The following is an 8245-nucleotide window of genomic DNA, read 5'->3' as shown; positions in this document are numbered from 1 at the left end:
AAGTACAACTTATTTCCATCTCTGCTGACTTCTGATATAGGGCAACTGGCAGGATACCACACACAAACAGGAGATCTTTCCAGATCATCTTTCCAATACACTGAGCAGTCCCAGTGCCTGTATTTAACTGAGAATAGGGAATAGCAGTAATGCAAATATGCCTAATTATGTGCTGAATTGATCAATGTTAATGGAAATACTAAAAAGTTCATGGTCCATTTCTCCCTTCTCAAGTAAATTTGCAATTGCAATGCAAGTGCAAGTGCAATGCCTGGATATCTACCATGCCTGCAGCCACTGCCCTCTTGTGAAAATAAGTTCTCCAAACTTAGTAGGTTTTTTAAAAAAATATGGGTCCTAATCAGTTTTCTGGCATTCTGCAGTAAACTGAATCAAATCAGCCTTAGAATTCGTGTCTCCATAGCCCATTTCCAATATGTTAGATGTTAGTGCCCTGCCTCAGAAGTTCACTAAATTCTCACACACCATTCAGGAGGTTCATAATGGCTCATAAGAAGCTCAAGATTCTTCCTGGCTTAATGTGAGTTTCCACTGTGATGCAGCCAGGGTGAGCCTCTGCTTTCCGATCCTGCTGACTTCTGCTGTGCAGGGCAGTGTGGAGGAATGGAAGTGAGGAAGTAAGGAAAGGCAATGGTAACTAATGTTTAGTGAGCCTGTGAGATGTTTTGTTGCTCATGTAACATTCCCTAAGATATTTACGCCAGAAAGACACATGACATGTGCCTTGTAATTTAACCTGAACTACATGTGAGAAACTGAATGGAGAGGTGGAACCACCTCCTGCCAGAGCCAGCAATCCCTCTGTTGTGCCTGGGATTTCCTAACTGACAGTACATCACAAGCAGTCTTACTTAATGCCTTTTTTCGCAAGCCTGTAACACTGACATGCAAAGTCATAGCCCTGTGTACAAGGGTACAGCTCAGCTTTATCAGGAAGAATCAGAGAGAAAATCTTGCCCAATATTTTAGCCTAATGAGTTAAACACTGACTTGGTTGCCATTTGTTAGCTGATAATTTTGAGCCACGTGACAATGGATAAATAGTACCAAATACATAACAGTGTGGATGTTAACAAGCACCCCACTGACTTCCGGTGAAGGTTCTGATGACTGGGCTATTTTTATAAAAACTTTTGAAAATGCAATATGTTATGAACTGCAGAGTTGTGAAGAACAAAACAGTGGAGCTGGGGTGGGCACAAGTATATGAGCTACTACTGTACAAGCTCCCGGCCTGCCACTGAACCTAGGGAGGCTGCAAGTTTCTCAGGCAGAGATGGGAAAACCACTTATTCATTTGCCCTCTTTTCCTACCAGAAGACTGTTTTCAGACGTTCCTTCCTTGAATTTAAATGCAACATTCCAAGTGTCTGCCTCAGCCTAACATCTTTTCACTCCCAGAGAATAACTATTAAACTGCTGTTAAGACTGCCATGCCAAAGGCATTCTGTGCAATCTTAATTTCATCCCTCATGCTTATCTATTATGAAGCCATCTGATAAATACCTTGATCAGACTAACTCTCTTACACAGTCTCTGTCTCATTCAGCTCCCAAAATGTGAGCATCATAGAAGGCAGGGTTCACCTGGCCTACCTTCAGACATTTGCAGCCCTGATGTCTGCACTCAAACTCATCGAGTTGTACTTCCCTCAGTGCCAGTGAAAAAAGAAAAAGGCTCTTGCAGGATTCAATTTGGCTTATTCTCAGATAGACATCTTACACGCATGACTGTAATTCAAAAATGGTTAGCTCTGTCTGTGTACCAAACATGGCTGTGGTTAGACACAGAATCTTATTTGACAGAATACATACCAGGCATTTAACTTGGTTGCTGCTGTGTTTAGTATATCATCCACTTTCTCAAATGGGAATGGAGTGCTGAAAGACTAAGGTAAAGAATTCCTACTAGCTTTAGATATTATGATTTATAAACCTTAGCATTATGTAGCACTACGTGTATTTGAGAAACAACTGTTAACTTCCAGTACAGCTATGCACGGTCTGCACTTCTTCAAGTCAGACCCTACTGTCTCCAGCTGGGCTTCCAGAAAATGAGAAACACAGCATCAGAGGTTAGTTGTGAGAAATCTGGTTTGCGTCATCTTTGTAGCAACACAAACAAGCAGGCAAAGAAACCCACAATTGCTTTATGGACTTAGTTGTCTTTTCCATCCACCTCTTGCCTCCCTCACTCCATAACTTTCAACACTGCAGTAGATGTAGTGAAAGCTCTAAAGATTATCTTAATTTTATTGAAAAATCATGATTCGTTTCCCCCTCACATGTACTGAGTCCCCTGAAAAAAGAGGTTTGCACATTAATAATCAGAGAAATAAATACTGCATATGCAAAAAGGAGCTGAATTAAGATTCAAAAACTGTTTTATTTCTGAATTTTTCTGATTGCTGTGATTGTTCAAGCTGAAATTCAACTGACCTAACTAATTTTTCCTTAAGTTAGACCATTAAGTCTGCATTAATTGCACACAGCCATCTTACAGTTAGTGGGAGAAGTGAAAGCCATGTGGGGTGGGATGGGGCAACACACGCAGAGATAAATGTGAAAAGGTTCTGTTAGGAGAAGCACCCTCTGGTGGCATCTCTTTCTCTCACAGGCTATAAAGGGAACCTGTGGTGCCTGCACCAAATCTAAGCTCCCAGGTTTTGTGTATACTTTTAGGTTTTTTTCTAAGCCTATGTTTAGAGCAAATTTTTCTTCTACTGGTTAAAATACTACACCAGTACTTAAAAATGCTCACAGTAACTGTAACTGTGCTCAAATCATTCTCTTGCTTGTCTCCCTTCAACGCATATATTTATCTGGTTCCTTTGTTCCTCTGGAGAGGTATCGGTATTTAATTTACAAAGTACTTCTGAAGGGAAATAGAGTTAGATAAATGACAAAATATATTTTACTGTACATGCTATCCCTAGGAATGTATTGAATTAGTATGCTCAGTTGAATTCTCTCCCAGGAGAATGATTTAGTCTAATGATAGTGCCAGGTCATTAGTGCAGTATCAGCATAAATTCTGCTTAACCAACGCCAGGTGGTTAACTAGTCTGTGTTAATGTACTGTGTGCATAGAACTGTGAACTCACCATCTTTTATGGCAACGTGCTTTCAAGAAAGATTTGGGAAGCGTGAATGTATACTCACTAACTTGGAACCAGAGGTAAATCACTCTCACTACTGCCCCTGAGATGATGAGACATATACTCTGGTGCCTTGTCATCTAAAGTTGATTGAAAGCAATTTTTTCTTAACAAGCTGATTTTAAAACTGCATATATTCGAAAGCAACAAATTAAAATTTACTTAATGTGCTTTCTTCAGTATTAACCAATCAAGGTCATTAGAAAATCTCATTTCTTATATCATAGAAATATACAATCACACAATCACAGAAGGGCTTAGGTTGAAAGGAATCTTATCGATGATCCAGTTCCAACCTTCTGCCATGGGCTGCTCACTACCCACAAGACCAGGCTGCTCAGAGCCCATCCAACCTTGATGTGAACATCTCTAGGGATGGGGCACTCACAGCTTTTTCAGGCAAGTTGTTCCAGTGCCTCACCACTCTCTGAGTAAAGAATTTCTGTCTAACATCTAACCTAAATCCTCCCTCTTTTGGCTTAAAACCATTCCACCTTGTCCTATTACTATCACACTGTGTAGAAAGTCAATCTCCCTGCTGTTTGTAATGATAAGAAGGCCTCAATGAAGTCCCTCTGGAATCCTTTCTTCTCTATGTATTATTCACACTGCACTCTTTTCTACATGCATTCTAGTTTTGGCATGATGCAAAATTCCTTTCCCTGAAAAAAAAAAAAAACAAAAACAAACAATCTGTAAGTGTAGACTACATTTTAAGAGCTTGGATCCTCAGTTTTGCATTTCTGACCCTCAGGTCAGGATTTTTCCATTTAATGGTGTCTATTGATTGAATGTGAAATGACAAAAAGGTCTCATCTAGCTGTATCTGAAACACAAGCATCTCAAGAGTAAGTATGACAGATTTGCTTTGTAAGCACAAAAACATATACATGACTAAGATGTTTAGCAATGGAAAAGTGATCTTCTATTGTATGCTGTACATTCCTCTCTTCAAGCTAGAAATCTCCTCATTTGTAAGATGATGTCTTAAAACCCTCGAGTTGAAAAGAACAGAAAAAACAGAAACTGAAGTTTTCAACACTCAAATTAGTAAGGACCTCCATTGTACAAGGATATGTAGACTTCGAAGAGGAATGAAATTACCCATCAAGGAAAGAAAAAAAAAAAAAAAGACAAATCCAGAGTCATGGGTCAGTGGTTTCAAAAGTGTTGACAAGATGAGTAAGTATTTCATAAAGTTTTCCATAAAGCTGCAAAGAATGAAAGACAAGCTGTGACTAGGAGGACATAAATCAGGACATAACTCAGAAGGATGAGGAAACGTTTTATGTATCTAGAAGGTTTACTGCTTAGAAAATCACAAAATTCTTATGATATAGATGGCCGAATGGAGAGCTTCATCTTGGACACACGTCCTGTGATGGCTCTTCAGAACTCCATCTCTCAGGAAACTGAGAAGGATTCTTCAATCAAAAAGGAATACATTTGATCGCTGGTGTACCCTCTCAATTGAGCACGTCGCAGAACAGTAGAAGACAAGAAGTTTGTGTTCCATCTTTGTGAATCCAAGAGCAGTCACTGCTCTGAGGGTTCAGGAGTGAGATGCACTTTAGTATTTATAACACTGCTTAGCTGGTATGTTCTAACTAGTCACAAAAAACTATTTACAGAATTTTAGAGTGTTCTTCCCAGCTATGCTGAAAATGTGCAGGAGAAAAGGAGAAGGCTCAAGTCAAGCTCACTGTTCTCCTTCACGTCCCAGAGGAGAGAACATAGAAGAATTGAGTTAAATGTCTGAACTGAATAGCAGTCAGAGGTGCACAGAGGAAGCACACTCTTCTCTGTATTACTAACACTGGATACTTCATTTCTTAAGAAATATCGACAATGGTCAGACAGAAGACATAAATTCACACAAGAAACCTCTTTTCCTTGAGGTCTTAGTCTGCCAGTAATGAAACATTCTTGGAATTTCTCTAAAATTCTAGGTGATGATCTTTCAGCTCAAACTATATCCAAGAGAAACAAAATCTGTTTTGACCTCAATTTGACGGATGCAAGTGAATTTATCACAGAAATAACAATGGAAATAAGAGAAATAACAAGGATGGTTAGGTAGAAGTGACTGTGGCTTGAGGATAGCTGTTTTGCTAAATCCAAAGCAGTGGGTTCAGATTACTAGTATCCAAATATTTTAAGAGACCAAGATGAGGATCCTCATAAATGCTTACTGTACAAGACCCAGAGGAAAACTCACACACTGTACAAGACTCAGAGGAAAAAAAAAACAGACGTGAAAAAGAAAAGAAGTGACTAATTTCTTGAATTACCTATCAATGTTATTGCCATATTCTCTGTATCAATACACTATAAAATTGCATTTCCTTCATTTTTAAAATCAAGTTTTGATCTTTTTTTGTCTAAAATATAGCAAGGTAGCTTTTGAGAAATCAAAGCATGAGATCGGACAGCAAAATGCTTTGGCTTGTGTGGAAGAAATCAGATTATATAACCTGATAAAGATCTTTTTTATCCTTAAAGTCTATGAACTTGGGAATTAGGATACAGAAGGAATGCAGTCTTTTTGAAGGTGTTATTTTCTTATTAAGATAAACTTAACTCATTGTTTTTTAACATGACTTTAAATCTAAATGGTGGCTCTGATGTTATCAGTGGGAGAAAAAAAATCCTATTTAACCTTGGGAGGGCAACATATTTTCTTTGGTGTGGTTCACATTCATTTTCTGAAAGCATGACCCTGAGCATTGCACATTGTATGCCCATTGGCTTTGTCACTGTGAACCAGTGGCAGAGTCTGAGTGATACGGCAGGTTTCTCAAAATGTAATAAACATCTTTAATAGCAGAGCTCCTTTTTCTCCTTACGTATGTGTCAGTGGCACACTATTTGCCTCTGTCAGTTGCAGTGGGGAACAAGATGGAAGTTGCATGTATCTAACAAAAGCCATTTAAGAACTGGGAAGGGAAGCAGGGATATAAAGAGAGGAGGGCACAGCATCCTGCAGCAGTGGAGGCACAGGGGAAGGCCAAAAAGCCTGTTTAAAACAAAGCTGCATGCAGCTGTTGCCAGGAGCAGAGCAGAGAAATGAGCAGCCACAGCTGAATGCTGGAGGAGGACAAACAGCAGCACTGGGTACAGGTCTGCAGCACAGATCGAATGTCAGGAACCTTATAAGAAGTTGCCATCAATCAAAACTAAGTTCCTAGCGTGTATGTAGCTGGTGGTACCAGGCAGCACTGCTTGAGCTTGTGCTTGATAAACTCCACACTTCGAGTGTTCAGTTTCACAGTGTGTTTTGCTTATACGTTGTTGAAGCGCTGCCTATAGTTCAGATAGTAAATGTGGGCCACTCATCACTGTGCAGCACTCCACTTGGTGTCCCAGTGCTTGTGTGGTGCCACAATTGTCTCATCAACACATCATTCTGCCCTCATTGCTGTTTCCAGGCATATAACAGCTCCTGGGCAACCTGATCTGAATGTGTATGTTTGGTGGCCCTGCTAGGCAGGGGGGTTGGAACTACATGATCCTTGAGGTCCCTTCCAACCCAGGTGATTCTGTGATTCTGTGATTCTGTGGTCCACCTTTTTTCTTGCATTCTTTTGGTCTGCCATCATGGTTACATTCATCTGCTCAGATATGCTTTTAGCAGTCTTGAGATGTTTCTCCATACTACTTCCTGCACCTCTGCTCCTTCTCAAATCATTCACAGGTTATAAACAGGGGGATGGGATCACTGTCACAACTTGCCTTCCCTCCTACAACAGATGTCACAGTGCTGCCCTGAATCAGTCCCTGGAGGGAAATATTTTCAGTTATCACTTTCCAGTAACCGCAGAACCAACTACAAATTAACTCTGTGGTTTGTAGTATGGTATACATAAACATGCTTTTCTCTGTCACTTTCACAGACCTTTCAGAAGTGATCAATAGGCCCCATGAGTTCCTAAATACTGCTTGTAACCATTCATCTGACTTTAGGAAAGCATTAAATCTTGACTTAAATTTTTTTCAGTGAAGAAGAATACACAACAAATTTGATACTTCCATTGCTTGCCACACTTCAAAACATGCCTATTAATTTTAATTGTAATTGTCTAGACCCAACTTTCACCACAATATGTCCCTCTTTAAATAAACACCAGAGGATTCACATGGTAATGCACAAAGATCTCGGGGTTTGCTATTTATTCACCATAATAGCATTGTGCCAGTGTTTTAAGGGGTGGGCATACTACACATCCGTGCTCCATGAACAAACTGTGTGACATAGGAGCATCTTGCCAGCCAGCAAGTGATGACGGTGACAGCTGTAGTCCATTGACTTCCTTGATAATCCATCCCCCATGATCTTTCCTGCATCAGTGCTTTCTAGAATTAACAACTTCATCCAGTAACCATAAATGTATTTACTCCCCATGTTCTCTCTATAGCCAGCGAAAAGAAATGTCAGAAGACAATTAATCCCTTCGCAGCACAGACACCTAAAACCAATAAGCTAAACTGCCCTCTGATGACACCCTATCCTCTCTATGACAACCAGAACCTATGGGACTGGCTTTCACCAGGCGTATCCAGAAGACTCAAATAAGGTCAGATAGATGCCATGGGCACTGAGTAGATCTACCACTGGCTGTTTTAAAACATCAGCTATGCCAGCTCTCAGCTTTATATTTCTACCACATCTACACGTCTACTTCCATACAACACCATCAATGTAAATTAGTCTACTGCTCCCCCAAGATTTCTGTCATCTGCAGAAGTCATGACTAATGACTGTGTTTTCCTCAGGTCGTTGTTGAAAACATAAATCAATTCAGAACCAAATATTAGCCAGAGTGGGGCCCTCCTGCAAATAACCAATTTAATGGTGTTTCCCTTTTTATCAAACATTTTAAACCTTTCATTTAATGCATCTTGAAAACATTTAGTATGCGAGCCTTTCATTTCATGTGATTTGCATTGCGATACCAAGTAAAATGCTGTATGAAAGCTGTAATTTGATGCTATACTGTTTGTCAACCAAATTTCCAAGTTAGCATGACAAGATTTTCTAGGCTGATTAGCGCTAATTACATATATTTT

The sequence above is a fragment of the Tympanuchus pallidicinctus genome, unplaced genomic scaffold, assembly GCF_026119805.1.
Source record: "Tympanuchus pallidicinctus isolate F22 unplaced genomic scaffold, pur_lepc_1.0 scaffold11, whole genome shotgun sequence".
NCBI classification, from domain to species: Eukaryota; Metazoa; Chordata; class Aves; order Galliformes; family Phasianidae; genus Tympanuchus; species Tympanuchus pallidicinctus.
Note: the sequence above shows the minus strand (reverse complement) of the source record.